The sequence below is a fragment of the Hyperolius riggenbachi genome, chromosome 9, assembly GCF_040937935.1.
Source record: "Hyperolius riggenbachi isolate aHypRig1 chromosome 9, aHypRig1.pri, whole genome shotgun sequence".
Taxonomy (NCBI): domain Eukaryota; kingdom Metazoa; phylum Chordata; class Amphibia; order Anura; family Hyperoliidae; genus Hyperolius; species Hyperolius riggenbachi.
This window is the reverse complement of record NC_090654.1, coordinates 96,558,561-96,575,151: the sequence shown is the minus strand read 5'-3', so window position 1 is coordinate 96,575,151 and position 16,591 is coordinate 96,558,561. Positions and strand designations below refer to the sequence as shown.

At 45.6% G+C, this 16,591-nt stretch overlaps 1 protein-coding gene across 1 annotated transcript in view; it reads left to right on the top strand.

Moving 5' to 3' along the window:
* The window catches only part of LOC137533493 (NACHT, LRR and PYD domains-containing protein 3-like), a 77,306-nt gene that overhangs the window by 45,392 nt on the left and 15,323 nt on the right, over positions 1 to 16,591 (top strand). The gene's annotated exons all lie outside the window — the stretch shown is intronic.

Genomic DNA, 16,591 nt, shown 5'->3' with positions numbered 1-16,591 from the left:
GATCATGACACACTTATGTAGTCCTAGGGCTAATGTATGTGGCATAGTTATAGATAAATGCTGACAAGACAGTGTAATGTGTTGCAATATATTATAAGTTTTATGTATCGTATTTTTCGGACTATAAGCACACTTTTTCTCCCCTAAAAATAGGGGGGGGGAGTAAGTCCCTGCGTCTTATAGTCCGAATGTGCGGCCAGGTGTCCCCCACAGACAGATGACATAGCGGCAGCCCTCACCGATCCAGCCCGAGTCCTGCATCCTGCTTTTGTAATCCAGCATGAGATGAATGGGGTTTTAGGCATTTTAACCGGCTCTTCCACTGAAGCCTTGGCAAGGTGTCACTGCCGCTGGGCTTTGGCTCTTTAATGGCTCTCGTGTGGCTGAAGAGCACTCGGGCTCCTGGACGCCTTGTAATTGGCGGTGCAGTGGCTCCATCTCCCAGATGCTATTTCCCCGCCGCTGATGTCTGCGTGCACCACATGAGCAGCTCCAGCGAGGGCATGGCCCACATGGTTCCTGTAACAGCTCAACTTCCCCGCTGCTGAATGTTTAGCCACCGCTCATGTCTGTGTGAAGCACGCACCACGTGGACATCTCCAGTAAGCGCATGGCCCATTTCCCCACCGCTGAATGCTGACTGTTTCCCTGCTGCTGATGTCCGCACGCACCACATGAGCAGCTCCAGTGAGCGGATGGCCCATGTGGTTCCTGTAGCGGCTCAACCTCCCCGATTCTGAACTTTTTGCTGCCGCTTATGTTGGTGTGAAGCGCGCACCACGTGGGCATCTCCAGCGAGCGCATGGCCTATCTCCCTGCCTCTGTTTCCCGACGCTGAGACTGCTGATGTGTCTGTGGAGCTGCCTCTTACCCGGGTGCAATGAGGGCAGCTCCAGCCGATGGCCCATGTGACTTCTGCAGCGGCTTCAGTTCCCTTCCACTGAGACCTGTATGATGTTCCTTTGGCACTGCCTCTCACCCAGATACACTAAGAGGGCAGCTCCAGCTGATCTGCAGTGGTTCCAACTCCACCACCGTAGTTCACCTGGCCCAGATGAGAGACCTGGACCAATTTCACTGAGGCCATCTCTGCCCGGACCACACTGCAGCCCTGCCACATCAGGTACTCCAAGGAGATGGTAAATGTACTGTAAATGTAGTGAAGTTGTGGGGACAGTAGGTTGTGGTGGGGACAGTGTAGTTTAGTGTAGGTTGTGGGAACAGTGGAGCTTAGTGTAGGTTGTGGGGACAGTGCAGTTTAGTGTAGGTTGTGGGGACAGTGCAGCTTAGTGTAGGTTGTGGGGACAGTGTAGCTTAGTGTAGGTTGTGGGGACAGTGTAGCTTAGTGTAGGTTGTGGGGACAGTGTAGCTTAGTGTAGGTTGTGGTGGGGACAGTGTAGTTTAGTGTAGGTTGTGGGAACAGTGCAGCTTAGTGTAGGTTGTGGGGACAGTGCAGTTTAGTGTAGGTTGTTGGAACAGTGCAGCTTAGTGTAGATTGTGTGGACAGTGCAGTTTAGTGTAGGTTGTGGGGACAGTGCAGCTTAGTGTAGGTTGTGGGGACAGTGTAGCTTAGTGTAGGTTGTGGGGACAGTGTAGGAAGTGGGGACAGTGTTGCTTAGTATAGGTTGTGGGTGCAGCAGGGGTTAGTGTATTGTAGCTAGTGGGGCAGCAGGGGTTAGTTTAGCTGGGCAGTGTAGTTTAGATAAAGACAGCTTAGGGGTGGGGAAGGACCATGAGACACTCCAGCACTAAAGATGCACCAGCTTATTTTTTTTTCTATAGTTTTTGTCCTCTTAAACTAGGTGCGTCTTATAGTCCAGAGCGTCTTATAGTCTGAAAAATACGGTATATTATAGGTACTATCAGGCTAGGAGCACACTAGGTAGTGCGGAAAACCATGCGGTTTCTGCATTTTTAATTTTTCGGTGCGTATTTGTACGCACATTGTAAAACGCACATACATGCATTTTACATGCGTCCCATAGACTTTCATTATTGACAAAAACACTAGTGTCTTCCCACAAAGCTAGCAATTCTGCCTAGTTTTTAGTTTTAGCTCAATAAATGTATTGTTGATGTTTTGAAATATGTTTTTTAAAGAGACTTTGTAACAAAATTTTGAGCCTTATTTCTTCTATCCTATAAATTCCTATACCTGTTCTAATGTGCTCTGGCATACTGCAGCCTTTTCTAGTTGCACTGTCTCTGTAATAAATCTTATCTTCTTTCCTCTGTCGGCTCTGTCGGGCTCAGGCTGGAATGTGTGGAATGTGCAGCACTGCTTGTGATAGGCAGAAGCTTTACACACCCTCTCCAAGCTCTCCTCTCAGCCTATCACACTCTGGTTAACAGCCATGTCTTTTGTTTGTAAACACTGCCTAAAACTGGCAATTACAAGCCAGGATTGCAGCAGGGAGTGGCAGAAACAACACAGAGGGGCCCAGGAGAACATAATGAATAGAATGGTATGCTTTTTATTGTAAGAATTTTAGAATACAGATTCTCTTTAAATTCTAATTGACTTTTCTGTTATTATGAAGTATATAAATGCATATAATATATATAGTATTTGTAATATTTTTAGAATCTTATTTTTTAGCTGCATCTATATTCTATTCACCTATGTGGTAGATCCTTTTAATTTACACTGTTTTTTTTCTTAGAGGGTAACCACCCTCCTGAGGTTTGGTGAAACAGGTTGGGAATGGAACACAATGGTTACATAACTGTCAACTATCGCACTGTCAACTATTGTGAATTTAAGGCCGGTTCAGACTGACAGCTGATGGCCTTCATCCTCTGTGTTTTCCACACAGGATCCACCGCCTCACGATTGGGTTGTCATTGAAATTAATGGATGTGCTCATCCCACATAGTTTACCATAATTTAGGCAAGGGCTGCGGTGGACTGAAATTTCCATGAACACTTGCAGAAAAGCTTTCGGCTGTTAGCCGAAACAAGCTGCCAGACTTGTAAACCTTACATTCGTCTTGTTTTATAATTTAATCTGTTTTAATAGTACACTGGTTTTTTATACACTGAGACATTCATGTGATCGAATTTTCTGAAGGTTGTTGCCCCAACATACTGCTCAATAGTAATTTAAATCAATTTCTAAGAGAAATCAACAGTATTACCAATCAGGCAGGACCCTTTTTGCTGGTTGATCGGGGTAAGGGAGAGGTACATCTATGCAGGGAGACTAGAGTCAGTGAGGCGTCCCCCTGCTATACTGCTCTCCCTGGGCATCCATGCAGACTATTAGTGCAGAAAAGTGCTCTGACACGAACCTCTCAAACTGGCCCACTCCCTCCTCTGTGCTGCCATCATCTCCTGGTGCCCCTTAGTGACCCATCGGCGGTGTACACACTCCCATACACTGCAGGTTCACGGGGTCAGTACAGGAACAAGAAGATGACTGCTGCACAGAGGGGTAAGTGCACCAGCGGAAGAGGTAAATGAGAGCACTTCACTGAGCTTATGTCTGCATGGGGCCCCGGGGAGTTCAGTATAGCAGGGGAAGGACACCTAGGGGAACGGCGGTAACTGAGTTTTTAATATATTTCATGCTGAAATCTAGTAAAAATCGATGTGCAGAGTGTTGCAATGATAGATCCCCCTCTGATCGACATCTGATCTATCTTTTGGGCACGTCGGCAGAAAGTCTGCCAGTGTATGGCAAGCTTTAGTCTGTTTCAGTTTGTCTGACTTGTTTTGACATTTACACAGACACTTTCTATGTTCCTCCCTTTATAAATACGTTAACTTTTCTTTAATTGCTGATTATTATCAACAAAAGTAATAGTACAGTAGAATCCCTTTATAGTAAACTCCAAGGGGCTGGGCCAAGTAGTTTACTATATCAGAAATTGTCATACTCAAGCACATACAGGGCCGGATTTGGACTTCCCAGTGCCCTAGGCCCGGTACCACCAACCGCCCCCCCCCCCCCCCACACACACACACACACTCAGGGTGCATACACACATCAGACCATAGTCTTTGGAAAATGAAGGATCACAGACCAATTTTACCCCCTTCCATGTAGTATGAGAGCCACACCTACAAAGTCTATTCTATTGAGCTGAACTCCCCATCAGATAGAAATATTTGCAAGATGCTGTACACAGTCAAAAGATCAGTATCTGCAAAAGATCTGTTCCTGCAAAATGCATTCATAGTCTATGATATCTGCAGATCATCATACACACCTTGTTTAACAGACATTCATCTGCAGATCCGATCCACCAGGATGGATTTTCAGATCTGCAAATGATTGTCTGATCTGCAGATGAATGTTAGTTAAACAAGGTGTGTATGATGATCTGCAGATCTCATAGACTATGAATGCAATTTCCAGGAACGGATCTGTGGCAGGAACAGATCTTTTGCAGATACTGATCTTTTGTGTCTGTACAGCATCTGTGTGTGCAGAATCTTGCAAAGATTTTTATCTGATGGGGAGTGCAGCTCCATAGAATAGACTGTGAAGGTATGGCTCTCGTACTATATGAAGGGTGGCAAGATTGGTCTGTGATCTTTCATTTTTCAAAGACTATGGTCTGATGTGTGTATGAGCCTTAACGATCACTTGTTTGCAGGATACCTATGAATGTTTTCTCTCTGAAAAATGATGAATGATTGTTTTCCTGTTAGAGCAGTGAGTCCCTAATGCCTGGTACGCAACAGATAGATGGGTTGAATCGATTTTCCGATCACTTATACAAAGTCGATTAGAAAACTGATCAGAAATCAGATTAGACCTGTCGGAAATAATCAATTCGAGCCCATCTATCTGATGGCAAATTGCATGGTGTGTACCAGGCATGAAGTAGCAGAGCGGCGTTCATCTCCCTCTCTGCTCTTCTGTAATCACAGATCTGTTGCATTTATTTTATAGTATTTATTGTACTGACTCTTTCACAGGTGTTTTTTTACTGTTTGCCAACACGGTACAAATATATATTTTTTTAATTTTTAGTGTATGTTATTACTTTTGGTATACAAAACAGAATGTAACAATACAAAAGTATACAACAGTACATTTGCAATTATAATTATAGAGAAGTTGTCTATCTCATACTAGACTACTGCTGCCTTTAAAATGAGCCAGCAAGGGGTTAAGATTTAGCTTAGAAGGGGCTGCCATAAATCTCTCTAAGGAAAACAAACCTTTTCTTTCTGTTTAAGATTTACAATCCAGGGGGAGAGAGGAGAAGGAATGGCTCAAGTCATTAACAGAGTCTGACCAGCAATACATTGTTTAGCCCAGCTTGAGTTGTAAAGTGGAAATAATTCTGTTAAAATGTTTACTTTTACTGCATCAGAAATTGTGTCTACATTGTGATCCATGTTTCTATCACCCCTGGCAATAAACTGAAGCTTGTATGTTCAGTAGATAGCACTGTCTCATCGCACACCATGAAGTAAGGAAAATACACGGAGCTCTGGAATTCTGACTGTGTGTGCAGCAAAGCCGGGGCGCTTTGTAACAGGAGAAATGATTTATTTTGACATGTAGCCTCTTATCTCTCTCAGGTCCTGCCGCCCTTTCATCCTTCTGATTTTTTTCCGCCCTAGGCCGTGACCTTTGCGGCCTTTGCAGAAATCCGGCCCTGAGCACATAAAGTACTGTATCTTAACTCAGTGGAGGCCTGAACTCCTGGGTAGCAGTGGAGGACTCCACACGGCCTGTACCTGCACAGACAATGGAGCCAGGCAGCTCATGATCATGATCTTGCAACAGCTTGCACAGGAAGCATAGATCTTAACAGTTAAAGCAGGTAGAGTACTTAGTGTTCTCCTCTGTCCACAATTCTGTGCAGCCTAAATGATACAGTAGCATTGCAGCCATGCACAAGCAAATCACAGATGACAGGCAATTCCCTCAGTAATAGAGCAGCAGTTTATACAGGAAGCATAGGGCTTACCGGCTGGTGCTTTTTAGGTAATCCACACAGGCTCAGAGTAGTGTGCATATAGTGAGCAGGATACAATTTGCAGCCACTTCAAAAGCCTCCTTGTAACTCAGTAATGCCGCTACCTGGTTAAGGTAGCAATGGCCAGTGCTCTCTTCCTGCAGGTACACCACTCCTGCAATCATAGACAATCCAATAAAATAGAAAAAGGCACTCCGCTGGCATCAAACTTGCGTTTGAATTTATTGAGCAAAGACATACTACATGTTACACCAGAGGAAGGGTCAGGTGACCCGTAACATGTCTTTGTTCAATAAAGTACAAATGCAAGTTTGATGCCAGTGGAGTACAATTTGCTGCCAGCCTCCCCACCCACCACTTTCCACTATAGCCATATACAGAATACCGCAGAGGCCAAAAAACAAAAAAAACAAACCAGGTTTACTATAACAGTAGATCTTAAAAGGTCAGCAAGACCTTTTTGGTCAGCAGGGCATAATCTTAAAGGGCATATCTTTAATGGTGTATAAGACACCCAGAATTAGCCCAGAACTGAACCAGAAGAGAACAGATGAGAACAAACACAAAACTCTCCACAGCTGCTCATCTGCTGATCTAACACCGGTATAATCTTTTCTCTTTGGTTTCCCTGATTTCCACCATCAGCTCAAGTTTGTCAATCCCTGAGCTACCCTAATTTCAACCATCCACATACACCCAATAAATTCACACAAACTACCCTGCACTCTTTAACTCTGACACTTATTTTCCCTAATTATACGCACACCAACTTGCAAAATGTTTAATATCCTATTTACAGCCATTATCCTGTCAGCCCCACTACTTAAAATACCTACATCACTCACCCCTCCCGCTGCTAGCAATAACATCTACATCGCTCCCTCTCTCCTATCATCCTCTCTTCTCTCTACTCATGAACTATTCTTATTTCTCAAATCACACATACCTTCCTCCACGTCTCTTAAACAGCCCTCTGTCACATACGAATCACATCCTCACCTATCTCATCTCTGCCTACTACTCCTACTTGCTGCTGGGGACATATCACCCAATCCAGGACCCTCTCCCAGACCTCACTGCACTCTGGTAAATACCACATCCCGCACAGACCGTCCTCATTCCTCCACAAACATTAACCAAAGTAACCTGATCACCATTCCTTGCCTTCCCAGCTCTCCCCCTCCCATATTTGGGGCCCTCTGGAATGCACGCTCTGTAGTCAATAAACTAGCCCACGTCCATGATCTGTTCATCACTAATGCTTTCACCTTCCTGGGGCTCAGTGAGACATGGCTAACCCCATCTGATACTGTGTCTCCAGCTGCCCTTTCATACGGTGGCCTCAAGTTTAGTCACACACCTAGATCGGGTGACAAACATGGGGGTGGGGTGGGAATTCTTCTTTCTGAACACTGCTCCTTTACACCGCTTGCACCTGCACCTTCTCTGGCTTTCTCTTCTTTTGAGGCTCATGGTGTCCGCATCTACTCCCCTCACCACTTCCAGGTTGCTGTCATCTACCGGCCTCCTGGACCAGCATCCACCTTCATTGACCACTTTTCCACATGACTCCTCCACTTTCTATCCACCGACATTCCTTCCATCATCATTGGGGATTTTAACATCCTCATAGACACTAACTGTTCCACTACCACAAAATTCCTCTCACTCACCTCATCCTATGACCTCTCCCAGTGGTCCTCAACCTCCACCCACAAAGATGGCCACACTTTGGGCCTAGTTTTTACCCGGCTCTGCCCAGTTTCCACATTTAATAACTCTTCATTCCCACTTTCAGATCACAATCTCATAACTTTTACAATCAGCCCCTCCCTGCCTCCTCCAGCTACTGTAGTACAGCAATCACGCTTAAGCAGGAATTATCGCAACCTCGGCCTCTGCTCCCTAGCCGATTCTCTGAAACCCCTGGGCTCCCTGTCATCCTACACTGACCCCGAGTCAGCATCCATCTACTACTCCACCACAGTCACCGCTGTCATGAACACAGCCGCCCCTCTCACCAACTTCCGCCCCCGCCACATCAACAGACAGCCCTGGCTGACTGAACCCATCAAACAACTGAAAAGACAGTCCAGGGCAGCAGAACGGCAGTGGAGGAAAAGCTCCAATGCAGAAGACTTCGTCCACTATAAAAACACGCTGCTCCAGCTCAGGGACGCTCTCTCACTTGCAAAGCAGTCATACTTCTCTACACTCATTTCTTCACAATCCCATAACCCTAAACAACTTTTTAACACCTTCAACTCTCTTCTCCACCCCCGCCTCCCCCTACGACCACATGCTTGTCTGCAGAGGACTTTGCAGCATATTTTGTGAGCAAAATTGAAACATTACAGAACAGCTTTCAAAAGCAACCCTCTTCACCAGTCCAATCACCTCTTCCTTTTTCCTCTCTGCCTGGCAGCTCCCCTACTATCAACTATCCCTCTCCACATAACCACTCACTCACTCACTCACTCAAACCCCCTCCCTGCTAACAACCTTCTCCGCCTTAATTGAACGGCGTCTTTCTTCACTAATCTCTAAAGCTCATCTTACTACATGCTCCTTGGACCCTATTCCCTCTCATCTTATTTCCCAGCTCTCCTCCCCCCTCATTCCTGCTTTAACAACACTGTTTAACCATTCCATCTCAACTGGCATTTTCCCTTCTTCATTTAAACAAGCTGTCATAACACCCCTAATAAAAAAAACCTCTTTAGACCCTACTGTCCTTTCTAATTACCGCCCAGTCTCCCTCCTTCCTTTTGCCTCCAAACTGCTGGAACGCCACATTTACTCAGAGTTGTCTAACTTTCTCTCTGCTAATTCCCTGTTGGACCCCTTCCAGTCTGGCTTCCGCCCTCAACACTCTACGGAAACTGTTCTCACTAAGGTTGCCAATAACCTCCTAGTTGCCAAAGGCAGATTTTCGGTACTAATACTCCTAGATCTGTCCTCCGCCTTCGACACTGTTGAAAGCTGAGCGCGCCCAGCTGGGCTGCAGCTCTCTTAACCTGCTGAGCGGTCTGGACGAGCTCAGCTCGTCCAACACCGCCAGAGGCTGCCGCTCAGGCCCTGCTGGGCCGATTTTAATGAAATAAAAAGCAGCACACGCAGCCGGCACTTTGCCAGCCGCGTGTGCTGCCTGATCGCCGCTGCAGCGCGGCGATCCGCCGTGTGCAGCGGCGAAAAAGGGTCCCCCCAGCCGCCCGAGCCCAGCGTAGCCGGAACAAACAGCTCCGGCCAGCGCTAAGGGCTGGATCAGAGGCGGCTGACGTCAGGACGTCGGCTGACGTCCATGACGTCACTCCGCTCGTCGCCATGGCGACGAGGTAAGCGAAACACAGAAGGCCGCTTATTGCGGCCTTCCGTGTTACTTCTGGCCGCCGGAGGCGATCGGAAGAACGCCTCCGGAGCGCCCTCTAGTGGGCTTTTATGCAGCCAACTTTTAGTTGGCTGCATGGAATAGTTTTTTTTTTATTTAAAAAAAACCCTCCCGCAGCCACCCTGGCGATTTAATCAGAATGCCAGGGTGGTTAAGCTGCTCCAGACCTTGTCTCAGATTTCTACACCTTTAAACCTATTTGTGCTGAAACTGGACCCAAAATACAGAGGAATTCCACCCACCACGACTAAGGCTACAACTACAACCAACCAGAACAATCGGATTACTTTGGATGGCAAAGATTTAAACTGGATTGAAATCCTCCATGAAGCTTACCATTGCTGAACACACCAAGCCTTCTAACAGCTGATCTGAAACAAGACCTTCAACCTCTCTGAAGACGTGATTGCCCTCACTCCAACCTGTGAGTAATCCTTTATCCATTATCCAAGACATATGCACCAAGTGACTATTTTCCACATTTATTTTATCATTTATCATCTAACTCTAAAACAAGGAACTTTACTTAAAATAAATCTATGATCCAACTCTGTGTAGGAATGAAAGGATTTTGCACAGATCCCCTTTGATCTCAGCAGGATTCCAGAAGTAAAAGCTATCTAAACAAGCCTATTGTCTCTAATATCAACATACAAATACTCATCAAAGGACCTTCTCTCTGCCTGCCCTCCCAAGAAACAATTACAAATTAACACCTCACTAGGTCTCCTCTTAAAATTCTTTGGGATACTCAGGAAAAGCAGAAGGGGGAGGAGAGCTAGTGGATCCAAGTCTAAAAAACATAGCTGTCCCCAGGAAAGCTCAATCACAGCCACATTCTGCAATGCCAGATCGATAAATAATAAGACTGCAACTATACATGACCTAATAGGGCTCTCTGATTTGACCTTTCTGACAGAGACCTGGCTTGGGAAACATGCAGGCCCAACTCTTGAAGCAACTGTGCCGACCAATTATTCAGTCTTGCACTGTGAGAGACAAGTCCGCAAGGGTGGGGGGGTTGCCATATGCTTCAGATCCTCTCTGAACATAAGGCCCCTGCCCATAGGCCCCAATGAAACCTTTGAATGTCTTGCAGCCCAACTGTCAGCAGAGACAAACATCAACATATTGCTCATATACCACCTCACAGAAAATGGTCCAGCCTTTCTTAAGGAAATATCTGAACTCTTATCCTGCCTTACAGTGGAACACCCTAGCTGGATCATCCTGGGAGATTTTAATGCATGGGTGGATGATCACGACTCACGCCTAGGAAGTGAACTACTTCTCATAATGAGTGAACTGGGTTTCTCTCAGGCTGTCAACCTCCCTACCCACAAGAAAGGGCACACCCTGGATCTTATATTTCATTCCTGACTTTTAATATCACACATGGATATAAACCCAGTGGTATGGTCAGACCACCACACCATCCACTTCTCTCTGACAGCACCAGCGATCAAACACAAAGGGAAAGAACTCATAAAATACCGTTCTCTGAAAGATGTCTCACCCCAGCACGTTCAGAATACCCTCAACTTCGACGCATTAACCAATCATTGCGCAGACCCAGACTCCAGGGTCCTGAAGTACAACTATGCAGTGTCATCTGCCTATGACGCCCTTGCTCCAGTTCGCATTAAACGGTCTACACCACTTCACCATGCACGGTGGTTTGACAGCTCACTAAAGGACCTAAAGAAAGAAGTGCGCAGACTAGAAAGGAAGTGGCAAAAATCTCAGAATTCAAAAGATAAACATACCCTTGTCTCTCACCTGGAAAGCTACCAAAATGCGATCACCAAGAAAAAATCCTCCTACCTATCACAGGAGATCGCAAAGGCCGCCAACAGGCCAGCCCAACTATTTCGCACAGTTGATAGACTATGTAACCCATCCTGTCTAAAACCTACTATAACTCCCTCAAAGGAGCTATGCGAGAAATTTATTGCTAGTTTGCTGACAAAGTATCCTCTATTCGGTCTCTCATTCAGTCCACAGCACCTAAGACTTATTCAACTCCTGGAAATAGTTGCAAAAACAACCTAACACCCTGGACTGACTTCAAAAGTATTAGTGAGGAAGAGATCTCAGACATCCTCCGTCGCCTCCGCCAGACAACCTGCGACCTGGAATCTGGACCAACTAAACATATGCTGAAATGCCCTGACCTGCTTGGTCCAGCATTTCACAAAATAGTAAATTGCTCTCTGCAAGCAGGGAGGTTTCCTACCTCTCTAAAAGAAGGAATCATCAAGCCCCTTCTTAAAAAACCTTCCATGGATCCAGATGCTATGAGCAGCTACAGACCTGTCTCCAACCTCCCCTTCTTAGGTAAAGTTGTTGAAAAGGCTGTCTATCTGCAACTTGAAACCAGGCTGTCAGTAAACAACATCCTGGACCCTCTACAATCTGTCTTTAAGAAACACCACAGTTGTGAAACAGCCCTCATCCAAGTCTGCAACGATCTGCTCATGGCAAGGGACAGAGGGGAATGCTCCATCCTAATCCTGTTGGATCTCTCAGCGGCTTTTGATACAGTTGACCACGAAATCCTGCTTAACAGACTGCAGGAGTACTGTGGCATCAGTGGATCAGTCCTCCAGTGGTTCAGATCATTCCTGACTGACAAAACACAGAGAGTATGCCTAGGTCCTATAATGTCCAAACCTGCACCTCTACAATTCGGAGTGCCACAAGGATCAATCCTATCCCCTCTGCTGTTTGCAATCTACATGTTGCCACTCGGTACACTTATCCAACGACATGGCCTGATGTACCACTGCTACGCCGATGACACACAGCTATACCTGTCCTTCAAACCTGGTGGAACAGACCCTACTCCAAAAATAGACTTTTGCTTAGCTGAGCTACAGGCATGGATGAATGATAACTGGTTGAAACTGAATGCTGACAAAACTGAGGTCCTTTTTGTCCAAAGCCAGTGCTCGCCATCAAAACAGCTCTATCCTAAAGCAACATCAGGATTGGGAATTCAGACATAAACAGCTCCAACCTTGTACGCAGCCTTGGCGTACTAATCGATGGGGAATTGAGTTTCAGAAACCAAATTTCATCTGTAGTTAAATCTTCCTACTTTTATCTGAAGAACATTGCAAAGATTAAACATCTGATTCCCCCAGAGGATCTTCCAACCCTAGTCCACGCCTTCACCACATCACGGCTGGACTACTGCAATGCCCTTTATGCTGGCCTCCCCAAAAAGGACCTGCGTCGCCTGCAATTAGTGCAGAATGCTGCTGCCAGATTGCTAACAAACCAGCCTCGCCACTGTCACATTACACCGATCCTTCGCTCACTGCATTGGCTACCAGTAGAATGGAGAATACTCTTCAAGATTGGACTACTGACATTCAAATCCCTGCACAACCTGGGCCCTGGATACATGAAGGACTTGCTGACGCTGCACCACACCTCTCACAACCTCAGATCAGCAAGTTCTATAAACTTGGTCACTCCCAGAGTGCACGTGCACCCCAAAAAATCTGGAGACAGAGCCTTCTGTCATGCTGCCCCTACTCTTTGGAACTCCCTGCCACACCCAGTAAAGACAGCACCATCCCTGGAGCTATTCAAATCCAGACTGAAAAGCCACCTGTTTAGCCTGGCATTTCCAGACTTATACAATTCTTCCTCTGTACCACGATGGTCGGTGCCATGCTTATGCGCTTTGAGTCCTACTGGAGAAAAGCGCTTTACAAATGTTATTTGTTGTTGTTGTTGTTGTTGCTCATACCCTACTCCTCCAGACCCTCTCAACACTAGGAATCAAGGGCCCAGCACACTCCTGGATCAACTCTTACCTGTCTGGACGTTCTTTCATGGTCTCCTATGCCAATGCCAACTCCTCTCCGCGCCCACTGTCTGTGGGAGTACCACAAGGGTCCGTCCTTGGACCCCTCCTCTTTTCCATTTACACCCATGGCCTGGGACAAATAATAAGCTCTTTTGGGCTTCAATATCACCTCTATGCTGATGACACCCAAATTTATTGCTCTGCCCCAGACCTCTGCACACTACTATCAAAAGTCCCAGAATGTCTATCCGCTGTATCTACATTTATGTCATCCCGCTTCCTTAAACTCAATATGAGCAAAACAGAGATTGTGATATTTCCACCTTCACTCTCTGTTCCACCTCCCATTGTCACAATCAATGTAGATAACACCCCAATAGCATCAACCCCCAAAGCTCGTTGCCTAGGGGTAACTCTGGACTCTGAGCTCTCCTTTAAACCACATATTAACACTTTAACTACCTCCTGCTACTTCCATCTCAAAAACATTTCCAGAATCCGTCCCTTCCTTTCACAAGAAGCAACTAAAATGCTTGTGCATGCCCTAATCATCTCCCGTCTCGACTACTGCAACACCCTACTCTGTGGTCTACCAAAAAGCAGACTGGCACCTCTCCAATCCCTACTAAACTCCGCAGCCTGTCTCATCCACCTCTCTTCTAGATCCTCTGACGCAGCCCCTCTCTGCCAATCCCTCCATTGGTTACCAGTTGCCCAAAGGATCCCGTTTAAACTTCTCATGCTTGCATACAAAGCTCTACACAAGCTATTGCCTCTATACATTTCCTCTTTAACCTCCAGATACCTCCCCGCCCGGACCCTCCGTTCCTCACAGGAGACCCTTTTGTCCTCCAGCCTAGTCACCTCCTCTCACTCTCGCATCCAAGACTTCTCACGGGCTATGCCTTTGCTTTGGAACTCTCTCCCTCAGCCGGTTCGTCATGCCACGAGTCTGGAAACCTTCAAACGTACTCTGAAAACACACCTGTTCAGACAAGCCTATAATTTGCTATAGGCAGCACTGAAGACACACTGGCTCACCCACTAATCCTTGTGTTTCCTTCCCTTTTGTTTCCTCCCCACTACCCTCTAGATTGTAAGCTCGCAAGGGCAGGGACCTCCTCCTAGTGTTTATAATACTGCTGTAATTTTAACATACAGTATGTACATGTACCAACAACACATCAACTATGTATGTATCTGTATTTATTCTATTCAATGTCATGACTGTACAGTGTCTTGTATTACTTATGTATATTTGTTCCCCATTATTTGTTTGTACTATGTACAGCGCTATGGAAGATGTTGGCGCTATATAAATAAAAAATAATAATAATAATAAATAATAATAACAGAAGTTCTATTATATCAGGGTTTACTATACCAGGATTTACACCCATATGTTCAGAGTGCCAGCTTCCTTCTCAGGCCACCACAGCATCCCCAGTGGCCAAGCATGCATAGATGGACTTGTGTGGCCAATCAGTGAGCCGTCAGTTGATTACTCTTTTACATTGGCAGCCAATAGGCTGCTAAGACTTTCAGTCTTACCTGATTGGTCCCTGTCCCAATAAACAAATAGATGTACAGAGGCGCCAAAAGGATAAAATATGCTAAAATGTTTAAAATATTCGGGTGGCGGTGGTGGGCCGACCACTCCCAAATAGACACGATGTTGTCGTTTAAACTCAAGACAATTTATTTACATACTCCAAGAACAATGTCGCAATGCGTTTCACGGGCACAATCCCGCTTCATCAGGCATTAAACAAACGGAGTATCACACTGAAAGATGACAGAGACAAAGGTATATCAGAACGCTGCAGGTGTATGGTAGTATCCAGGTAAAAAAATTCATAGTAATGGATTACATCATATCTTGTAATGTTACAGTGTATTGCAGGTTGAAAGTAATAGTGCAAGGAATAACTTTTGATACATGTGGTAGTAGGCATAAGCATGTATAGAGCGTACAGCAGTGTGGGGGTAAACTGGAGTGGTAGATTGTGCAATGGCGTGTTGATCACATAGTAGAGGGGGTGGTAAAAAATGGAGTGATATGGTAAAAATGACATGGCGATTGGTAAGAGACCCAGTGTTGAGAGGGTATATTCAAAAGTGTAAATATAATCCCATAAGTATTTCCCCCTGTATTTATACATGTATACATGTGTGCATATACATGCACCTATATACACAGTGGGGACACCCGGAGGGTGGGGGGGCGGTTATTTTTGTTTTATTGGGAAGCGGGGGCTTATTGAGAGGTAACAGTAGTAGAAAGTGAGGGAGGTAGTGAGGTGGGAGGACGAGTAGAAGGAGAGTGAGGGGAGGGTCATTGCGCAAGAAATACATAAACAAACAAATAGCACTGAAGGGTAATAAACATTAATAAGACTTACCAGCTAGTGGTCCAGTATACGCTTGGCACCTCTGTAATCATGTGCCAGTGTGGGACCTTTAAATAGCTGTAATCCAATTGGGTCACGAGTGGTGGGTGTGGGGACCAGGAGCGCTGATAGCCTATGGGTGACTGAAGGGGGCGGGGGTTATTAGAGTGAGGTCGCGGAGAGCGACTAGGGAGCCGCGCTACTGAGCGGCAAATGTGAATAGGGGCGTGACGCCGTCCGTGAATGAAGCGCATGCGTAATAAGTGAGCGTACCCACGTGTCTCTTAGACGGTGGGTAGCTGGTGTGTGTTATATGCGCATGAGCACAGTTTACCTGGGCGGCTGTGGCCATATTTGTTGTGGGTAAAACTGGCCAAGGGTTACCCCATAGAGACGGGGTTTAGCAATTAAATATATACAAAGATTGTAGGTGTAGGATATAGGAAATAAGATATAGGATATATATGGACAATGAAAAATGTTAATCTATAAAAGGAGAGAAGATAAAGGGATTAAGTTATGGGAATGTATATTTGTAGTGGACTGCTGCCATCTGGTGGCAAGGAATAAGAATGCATATTGGAATAAACAGTTACAAACATATATCATTAATGCACAGTGTGTATAAATATATACATAAAAAAACTGACATAAATAAGAAGACAAATACATAAACATCACAATAAAAATGGATGATATTTCTTCAGAAAGGGCGTATAAAAGGATAATAATGATAATAATACTAATAACAGGAATAATAATGTCCATGATATTAAAAAATTCATAATAATAGTATAATAAAAAAGAACCAGAATAAATGTTAAAAAGAGAGGACTGAATTAAAAAAAAGAGGTCCCACACTGGCACATGATTACAGAGGTGCCAAGCGTATACAGGGCCGGCCCTAGACTTTTTGCCGCCTGAGGCAAGATTCGAAAAAATCGCCCCCCCCCCCCCCAGCCGTGGGGTGGGGAGTGCCGAGCTGGAGGGGTAGCTGGCAGAAAGGGGGTATTGGGCCTAGCGGCGGGGAGGGGGGTCGGACTCCCCCCTCCC